Source organism: Henckelia pumila, chromosome 1 (assembly GCF_033568475.1).
Source record: "Henckelia pumila isolate YLH828 chromosome 1, ASM3356847v2, whole genome shotgun sequence".
NCBI classification, from domain to species: domain Eukaryota; kingdom Viridiplantae; phylum Streptophyta; class Magnoliopsida; order Lamiales; family Gesneriaceae; genus Henckelia; species Henckelia pumila.
Window position 1 is genome coordinate 170,736,365 of NC_133120.1, and position 10,527 is coordinate 170,746,891.

The following is a 10,527-nucleotide window of genomic DNA, read 5'->3' on the forward strand; positions in this document are numbered from 1 at the left end:
TTGTATCTTGGGTTCTTCTCAAATTTCTTCGAGTTCCATCATCTTGCCTTTCTTATCCAATAAGAACTCCTTCTCCAAGAAGGTGGCATTCTTTGAAACAAACACTTTTGTTTCAGCAGGATGATAGAAATAATATCCGATTGAATTCTTCGGATACCCTACAAAATAACATAAAGTGGATCGAATATCCAACTTATCTCCCACTGTCTGCTTCACATAAGCAGGACATCCCCAAATCCTCAAGTACGAATACTTAGGAGCTTTGCCATTCCATAACTCGTATGGTGTTTTATTTACTGCTTTAGTGTGGACGTTGTTTAACAACAATACCGTTGTTTCAAGCGCGTAGCTCCAAACGAAGGTGGGAGCTCAGTGAAACTCATCATGGATCGAACCATGTCCAACAAAGTTCGATTGCGATGCTCCGAAAAACCATTAAGCTGAGGTGTCATAGGAGGAGTCCACTGAGAAAGAATCCCATTCTCTTTTAGATAGTCCAAAAACTCGGTACTTAAGTATTCTCCACCTCGATCCGATCGAAGTGCCTTAATACTTTTACCTAGTTTGTTTTCTACTTCAGCCTTGAATTCTTTGAACTTTTCAAATGCTTCAGACTTATATTTCATTAAATATAAATACCTATACCTAGAATGATCATCAGTAAAGATAATGAATTAGGTGTTGCCACATTTAGTACCAATCCTAAATGGACCGCAAACATCTGTATGGATCAAATCCAACAGATTTTGACTACGCTCAGGTTTCCCTTTGAAAGGAGATTTAGTCATTTTTCCCTTTAGGCAGGACTCACAAGTAGGTATAGAGTTAATATTAGACATATCAAACATGCCCTCTCCCACTAGCTTGTTCATCCTCCTTGAGGAAATATTACCTAGCCTAGCATGCCAAAAGTTTGTCGGGTTTTGACTATCGTCCTTCCTTTTAATTGTTGTTACCGGTTTATCAACATAATTAATTGGAACGTCTTTTAATTTTAAGCTATATAGATCGTTTTCAAGTTGTCCATTTCCAATCAAACATTCATTCTTGTAAATATTGCAAATCCCATTCACAAAATTGCAAGAAAACCCATCTCTATCAAGCATAGAAATAGATATAATGTTTTTGACCAAATCCGGAACATATAAAACATATCTCAAAAATAACTTAAAATTGTTCTGCAAAACTAAATAAATGTCTCCTATAGCTTTGGCTTCGACTCTAGAACCATTCCCGAGCCTTAGCTGGGTCTCACCCATCCTTAGCTTACGACTTCTTGTCATCACCTGCAAATCATTGTAAATGTGAGATCCACATCCGGTATCAAATACCCAAGAAGAAGTATTAAGCGAAACATTTATTTCAATGTAAAACATACCCTTTGCAGTTCGCAACTGTTCGAGGTATTCCTTGCAGTTACGTTTCCAATGACCGGGTTTCTTGCAGTAATGGCAAACGTTTTCATCTTTTATTCCAATTGAAGCCTTGGCCTTTCCCTTCTTATTTGGTACAATCTTCTTGGGTGGGGCAGAACGTTTCTTACCCTTTCCACTTGGTCCTTTCTTAGAGTTAGAAGAGGAGCCAACCAAGAGTACCGGTTTATCCTTCTTTAGTGTGGCTTCATATGTGATAAGCATATTGACCATCTCTTCAAGGGTGGCCTCTATCTTGTTCATATTGAAGTTCATCACAAAACCATCAAACGATGAAGGAAGTGATAGAAGCAACAAGTCCGCGCTAAGTTCATGCTCCAAAGTCAAGTCGAGTGTTATCAACTTTTCAATGAGCCCAATCATGCGCACCCCATGCTCACGGACCAAAGTCCCATCTCGCATGCGGCTCGTCATGAGCTCTCTGACGGTGGCATACCTCTCCGATCTTGACTGAGCTCCAAAAAGTTCCTTGAAGTGCACGTGTATGTCAGCAGCATTCACGGCATCCTCAAATCGCCTCTGGAGTTCATCAGACATTGAAGCTTGCATATAGCATTTAGCCTTGATATCATGGTCCCACCATTGATCAAGTTTTGCCAATTCTTCAGGACTTATATTAGCCGGTGCTTCCTTTGGAGGATTCTTTTCTAACACGTAGAAAATTTTCTTCGAATTTAGAATAATTTTCAACTTACGGAACCATTCCGTATAGTTTGCGCCAGTCAATTTGTTTTGTTCGAGAATTGAAAACAGTGGATTGCGTGAATTCATCGTAATATAATACTGAAGAGGAAACAGACAATAATCAGTGATTTGTTTAATTAATTTACTAAGACATAAAATATGGCGAATTTCATTTTATGAATTACACTCCCACTATTTTGACGATTTCACTACCCTCTAGTGAAAACGAGAAACATTTTCTTTAGTGGGAACATGGAGTCCAATTGACAAACTAAGGTCCCGAATAATATCAGCCAACCATAATTTTCAAAAGGTAGAGCCCAATTGCTTCCAAAGCAACCTCCATGTTTTTACCTCATGTCCAATAAGGGCCCAATAATATGACGCCGTTTATTGTGACATGTCAAGATGACCCATCAATATTAAGTTGTGATGGACGGTCGCCATGTGGATCCCCAATAATATGAGCAAATCCCATGGGAGTTCCACCCAACTTACAACATGTGTCGATCCAATGTACAACTTTTCGACGAACGGGCCCCCCCAATAATATGAGCCGGACCGTATCCGCGGGTAGCATCACATACATTGATCGTTGATGGAAGGTAGGAATATTTAAACAATATTTAAAATTTCTTTTGTTTATCTTGATATCAATTTTAAATCATATTTAAAATGAGGGATTTTATTTTGAAAATTTGTCTCATCATGCAATTTATGTATGCTTGCGAGATTCATACAATTTTGTATAAACATGCATACATCAATAATATCATATATTATTTAAGGATGATCGATCCCATTAACTAATCGACCCGTGGTTGCCAATCACGAGTCTAAGTCCAATCCTAGGTGATATGTAAGTATGCAATGCAATCCTATTACATTGTGCTTCCAATTTACATTTATTCGGTCTTCATTGTCTGCTGGGCCCACCATTTCTTCAAATCTTTGTCTCCCACTAAGTCTAATAAATTTACAATAAATTTCGATGACAAATATGGGATACATTTTAGGGGTGGGAACGGGCCATAAACCAGGCCCACTTTTATTACATATGACAATCATATTGGGCTATAAACCAAGCCCATTAATAAACACCAACAACAATAAGACAAATGTAAATCACCTAACATACACCTAAAACATTGGTCATGGCAATCGATCATCCTTTTATCCAATAATTAATTCAATAATTAAAATAATTGGATAAACATGCAATTACATCATAATTAAAAGATAAAATCATATTTTATCTTATCCATCCATAAGATCATATCTTATCATCAATTGTACCAAAATAATTAATTTTATAAAATCTAATTTAACGGATAAAATTTATAAATTTTCCAAAAATTCAAATTTATCCAAAAATCAATTTTAAAAATTTCGGACTCGAACAATTCGAACCGATGCCTCGTGATCTAATCAAAAACAATTTTCGATCGGATCAAACACTAGAATTTCAAAAATTCAAAAAATTTTCAAAAATTAAAATTTTAATTTTCCGGGCTGCCCGGGACAATCCCGAGCAGCCCGTCGCTGCCCATTGGGCAGCGATCCAATCGCTGCCCACGGCGCTGCCCAGCGCTGCCCTGGGCAGCGACAATCGCTTCGCTGCCCGTGTTTTGCCCGTCAAAAATTTAATTTTTAAAAATTTGTTTTGTTTCGAAAACCGAGGCTTAAAAATTTTGTACAATCGATTAATTTAATCGTTTGATCTGAGCAACCTGTCTCTGATAACACTGTTGGAAAACTGTGTTCAGATCAATTAGAATTGATACCCGGTGCAGCGGAAGTTTAAAAAATTTATTTTATTAATATGGAACGATTCCATATTTGGGTATCAAAACTTTCACGATTAAATTTGTGTAAGTAAAATAAATAATCACAATTAAATATTTTACCTTAAAATCTCGAAGCGAGATTATGGACACCAACAGAATTTAATCTGCTCTTGTTGTATATCCCCGGAACTGATGAACGAACGTTTCTTCAATCAGGTCCACGAATAGAAAACAAAAACCCTCTGATTGACTGCACTAGAAATCAATCAGAAGTTTGCGTAGAGAATAAACAGATATGATCTGTTAATTCAGAATTGTAATTTTTCACAAAAATCACAAGACTGAATTTTCTCCGAAAAGGGACAAGGATTTTCGAAAAACCCTTAGAAAATAATATGTGGTGTTTTCGAAAATTCTAATGAATTCTCATGCAATTTTCGAACCCACTACATGTATTTATAGATAATTTCTAGACTAGGTTAAGTTATAATTGTGTTAGGACTCTAACTCCTTAAAGCCCACAATCCATAACTTAAGCCCAACAAGCCAAGCCCGTTGTTCTAAAAATTAATATAAAAATTCATCGTAACTCCGATTGATAAACTGATTTTACCAATGTGCACAGAAACCATTTCTGCATCTTTTAAAGTCAAGATAATTTTTCCGAATCCGAATTCAGTGATTTCCAAAAATGTCCATCCCTATGTCATTTTAGGAAATCTCACTCCCTTTAGTTAAGAAGTCCAACTTCTCTTTCATTAAATTTAACTCTTTAAATTTAACTATCTCTACGGGGTTTTAGTAATCCATTACTTGTGTAACCCTCAATGGTTCAGGAATACAGCTAGCCGTGGGCTCACAACTCCTTGTGACTCGGAACAACAATTTCCGACTTGCCCAACGAATCATGGTAAGAGCGCCTAGCAACATCGCCCCATGATTCCCTAGGTATTACTGATAGTGCCTGCAAGAACTAATAGATTTTGGTTAGCGTACAGTACGGTCCCTTCAAACATATATCCCGATCGAATCAACAACCATTGGTATATCGAGAGTCGTTCGAGATTCGATAACTATGCATAACATCTTGGAGATCTATTAGTGACATCGCATGTGTTACTAGGATAACCCATTAACCTAAAACACATCATGTACTCTGGCCAGAGATTCGTTACACTAATATCTCCTCAGATCGATAGGATATCCACACTCGCAAGTATGTGGTGAATCCTTGACAACAAAGCATCGACTCCTATATGTGTCATAACTGTACCCAATTCCGACACCTGATGACCCCAATAGAGTCGGTAAACGAGTCAAAGTACAGTACTATCATATAGAGTCTCAATGATGTTTCAAGTAATAAGGACTAATGATGTACAACCAAAACCGCGGACTTTATCCACTCGATAAGTGATAACCACTTGGAAAGTCCGAATAGGGTAGTTCGATCATTCATCATATGAATATCCATTTGCATGCTTTGAACATCTCTATGTTTCATACCAATGAAACGTGGTACTCGGCATCGCAAATGCTAGTCTCAATCTCGAGCGATCCTTATCCTTATTTGCGGACGACTCAATTGACTAGGAACTGTTTAGAATATACAGTGACTATAAGATGTGTTTCATGATAGCCATCCCCATGTGCTACCACATCTTACATACACTATAGTATATTCAAGGTCTTTATCAAAACAACAATAGTATATCATAATATAACAATATGAAGAAAGATAAAGTAAATGCCATTATAAAAGTGTAAATTATATTTAAACAAAAGATTGTTTACATAAAGAGTCATCAAAGCCCTTAGCCACAAGTTGGCTATCGGGCACCCACTCTTTCATAACAGACATCTCAAAAAGAGATATAGCAAGATGCAAATGAATGCAGCATAATATCATGTCATATAAATCATGCAGTCACATAATACATGCATACTCAGTCAGCATATCTCGAACAGTACTTTCGTACCTCAAATCAGTGCAAGCTCTACCAACTCTAGGTCCACGCCTATAGTCTGCTCTACACTGCCAAATGATACTACTATCATTAAAGCGCTCTAAAAGCCTTAACTAAGCTATTGCATAATCCTAAATATTTGTAGAAAGCAAAAGCTATACCTTCGTTCGTCGTTAGCCCTTTGATGTCGATGCCTCTAGAACTTGGGCACAACTCCGCTACGACTACCGAACGCCTCGTCGACCGCCGAGTCAAACCTAGGAAGACTAGAACTACTCAAATATGCCTGGAATAGAGAGGGTTTCTCGGAATTGGCAAATGAAAGTGAAGCCTCGGCCTTCTATTTATAGACAACGATCGGAACTTCCGATCCTTGATCGGAACGTCCGAACCTCGATCGGAACGTCCGATCCTGCCATCGGAGGTTCCAAAGATCCTGATCTGCCACGTGTCAAAATATCACTTGTTGACTTCGGATAGGGGTGATCGGAGCATCCGATCCTGATCGGAGCTTCCGATCCAACCACACGTCATGCCTGACGTAATAATATCGGTACTTTCGATCGCTCATCGGAGCTTCCGATCGTGCCTTCAGAGCTTCCGATCCGTCCGATACCCAATTTATTTAATTATCATTAATCCTTTAATTACTCAATTAGGGTACGGGCTACTACAGTTCTGGTGTAAGTTAATGAAGAGGAGTGTGTTTCAGTATGTTTCGAGATGTTTGGTGTGTCAGCAGGTCAAGACAGAACACCGACGAACTGGAGGGTTGCTTCACAGTTTACCGGTGATCTCGAGAAATTGTGATGATATCTGGGTTGTGGTGGACCGACTCACCAATTCATCACATTTCATTCCTTATAACCGGGATTACAGTTTTGACAGGATGACATGTTTGTACATCCAAGAGATTGTTCAATTTCACAGAGTCCCTATGAGCATAGTCAGCGATCGAGATCCTAAGTTTACTTCTAGGTTCTGGGGGAGTCTTCAGTGCTATGGGTATTACTCTTAGCTTGAGTACAACATATCACCCAGAGACTGACGGGCAGTCAGAGCATGTGATTCGTACTCTTGAAGACATGTGGAGAGCATGTTCTTTGGAATTTGAGTTCAGCATGACAAGATTATTTGCAACTGATTGATTTCGCGCTACAAGAAAAATGCTCATCAACAACACTCAATAGACAACAGTTTTACGCCAAAACCGTTGTCTTTCACTTTATGACAACAGTTTTAATAAAAACCGTTGTCTTTTAGCGTTGTCCCAATAAAAAAGACAACATTTTTTTTAAAACCGTTTTCTTTTGGTGGTATAGTATAAGAGTTTATTTCGAGCCTACGACAACGGTTTTTTCGACTGTTGTCTATGAGCGTCTTTTTAATTGCAAAAGACAACGGTTTAAAAACCGTTGTCTATGTTCGTTGTCTTTTGGGCTTTTGTCTTTTGGGCTTTTGACTTTCTATACTTATTAATTGAAAATTATTGTTCTCTTTTGAAAGTTGAGTACGCTTCAAACACTAAAATCTCACTCTCACTCACTATACGTACTCACGCGATTCATCAGAATCCCCAATTCATCGTCAACCTTCTCCTCGCCCACGACCCCAACCTCTTCCTTCCCGGAGCACCCATTCAGATATATTGTTGGTGACTCTTCTCTATCGCTTCCTGGATCTGGTACGACTCCGATTAAGTTCAAGCTGCACCCATTTGGAGTGATTTTGTTGGTGACTCTTCTCTATCTCTTGCGTGGATTCATATCCCATTTCTGGCCCATATGATACACCGAGCGTACATCGCTCCGCCATGGCCAGAAGCCCTAAATCCAGATCTAAAATTGTAAGTGTTTATCGGGTTATTTAGCATTGTCATGTTAAGGGGATGACCCAAAAGGCTTTTCCCAGTAGACTCTAACTCTTGTATTCTTTACTTACACCATACATACAGTGATCCGTCAATATTGATTTTTTGACATAAAAATTTCCTCTCGTTGAGCTCGCACTCAGTAGATGAATTCAGTACAAAATCTGACTGCATTCTAGTTTTCTTGTTTGGTCCAAGACAGAGCCCGTGTGTTCTCGAGGTGGGGAGAAGAGGAATATGGGATCGGTGTGTGTGAAAAAGTTGGGATTGGGGGTGTTCCCGATAGAAAACGGGGTGGTGAAGTGGATGCAATTATCCTTTAATTTTTGACAAGTTTTATGGTTTCTTTTTTTATGTTTAATTTAGTTGAATATGGGCCAGAATGTAGTGAAATAGGGATGATTACATGAAAAGTGGTTTTTGGAAATTTCAAAAATTTTGATCTTATTTAGCTGTGTGAAAAAGTGTAAATTGGGAAATATGGACTGAGCTTGAAGAGTGCTACACCATCAGTATAGAATTAATTTAATCATATTTTATGGGTTGTGGGAATTTTTAATTGTTATTGTTGAATTTTGATTTGAAATCTGTATTGTTTTATGGTAATTAAAGGTTGTATTCAACCTTAGGCTCGTTCAACCCAAGAACTCTGTTTCCTTCTTGTTTCAGAACTGAGTAAGCCTCTTTCCGGAAGAGACATGACTACATGAAGAATCCATCCATTCCAGCCCCTGCTAGTTGATATCCTCTTGCTGCTTGAATTTTATGGACATTTGAAGCTTATTTCCAGCTCATTTCTTCAGTTATTGTAAGCTGCCTATAAATAAAACTTTATTCATTTAATTCAGACTTGATTTCATCACGATTATCATAATAATATGGATAATTAATTGTGTTAATTGGAAGGAGAAAGATCTTGGTTGCAGCAACTTAGAAAAAAGTGGAACGGATCGGAGTGTGTCAATTTCAAACCTTGGATTATTTGAAGGTAATAATTTGAAGTTGTAGTGAGTTTTTTTTTTTTTAATCAAAGCTTGATTACGAATTTGTGTGTTGGAACACTACATAAGATAAATTATAAAGGTTTTCTTATGGTTTCTTAAGTTATAGTTTTTGTTAGTCGATTTTATGGACTTAAGTTGTAGCATATATATGTTTAATTTATTTTTTTGAAATATCTATCGAAGTAAATATGCAAAGTTTGCATATGAACAAGGAAAATAGACTCTGGAGAGGAGAGGAAAGGAGTGGAGAGGAGGTTGTACTTCGAGAAATTGAAGAGGAAGCAAGGGATTTTATAGCCAAAGGATGATGGGTATTAAACCCTTTTAAAGGTAGATTAATTAAAAAATGGCAATTAGAAGGTTCAAAAGAAAGATTCATATTCTTAGGTTCTTGCTACTGTTTATAGTAACCGCGTGTCACTTCCATAAAAAGAATAGCTTTAAAGCATTCTAATATGTTCAAAGCATGCATAAAATATATATATTTTTTTGACGGTATGCATAAAATATTAATGATTGATTAGTGGTGATTATTTTGATAGCAGAGTTTCAATTACACGTAATCTTTGTTTAAAAAAGTTAATGGAGAGTTTGTATCACATTTTCTGGTATATTTAGGAATACGAAAACTAAGCAGTTCTTCTGCTTGTATCAACATAAGCATAAACTTTTGCTCAGAGACTATAAATACTTTCGTTCTTATCTCTTGTGATGAATGCCAGTTCGCTTATTTGATGCACAAATCATGAAGGAAATCTTTTTTGTTTGCTGTTGACAAATAGGAATACATTGCTATGTTTCTTGTTTTCATTTATTTGAAACCAAGCAGTTTATGGTTATTTTACTTCCTATATTTATTTTATTAAATGTTTTGAAATGGAGGTTTCAACCAATCTAAAGTTGCTTTCCAGGTCTCAGTTTCAATCTAAAGAATTAGACATAGATTTTGTGGTTTCAACGGGCGACAATTTTACAATGATGGGCTGAAATGGGATGATGATCCCAAAATTTTGAATTCTTTTACGAATATTTACACGGTAATGAGCTTCCAAATACAATGGTTTAGTGTAAATGATTTATTGTTTAGTTTAAAATAATATTTATTGATTAGTATAATTTTTAAAGTTTTTTTTCTTTTAATTTCTGTGTGTTTTCAGGGGATTGGGGTTATAACACTCAGAAAGAAAGAGAGGAAGCTGAAGGCTTTCCCAGAATTCATGTTCTTCAATTTAGTGACTTTTAACGAGAAACTTAAATGATCTTTCCATTATGCATGAGTGGTTATCATTCTTGAAATCATCATTTTATTCTAATTTTTGTACGAGACTTGTGTATTGTTATAGTCACTAATTACACACTTTTTACTTATCATCTGATGCAAAATCACTTGGATTTTGCTTATTTGATTCAGCTTGGTTATGATAATTATTATGGATAATGCACACTTAATTTTTTTTAAATCTTCCTCTGGTTGTCTAGTAATTTCAGCCAACTCCAGGTCCTATGCCAACTCCTCTTGCTGGATGGATGGCTAGTCCCTCTCAAGTTCCTCATCCGTCCTCTACTGGTCCTATTGGTTTTAACCCTCGTATGTTATATTTCACTTGTTATTTTTAGCTCTACGTCACATGTTATTATATATTAGTACTTAATAGATATAGGTCTACTGTTGATCTGCATTATTTTCAAAGTCTATTTTTGGTGTTTCAATGGGAAGTGCACCGTTTCAGGCAAGCTTTCAATTCTAGAGCATTTGGAAGAACGTGGGAAAATCGAAAAAAC

General features: G+C 36.8%; 1 long non-coding RNA gene across 1 annotated transcript; it reads left to right on the forward strand.

The window, feature by feature from the left end:
- Positions 1–7,524: 7,524 nt before the first annotated feature.
- LOC140861683 (uncharacterized) lies at positions 7,525–8,687 on the forward strand. Its single transcript, XR_012143721.1, has 3 exons — positions 7,525–7,717; positions 8,411–8,549; positions 8,648–8,687. It is a non-coding gene; the product is annotated as an uncharacterized lncRNA (long non-coding RNA).
- Positions 8,688–10,527: the final 1,840 nt, after the last annotated feature.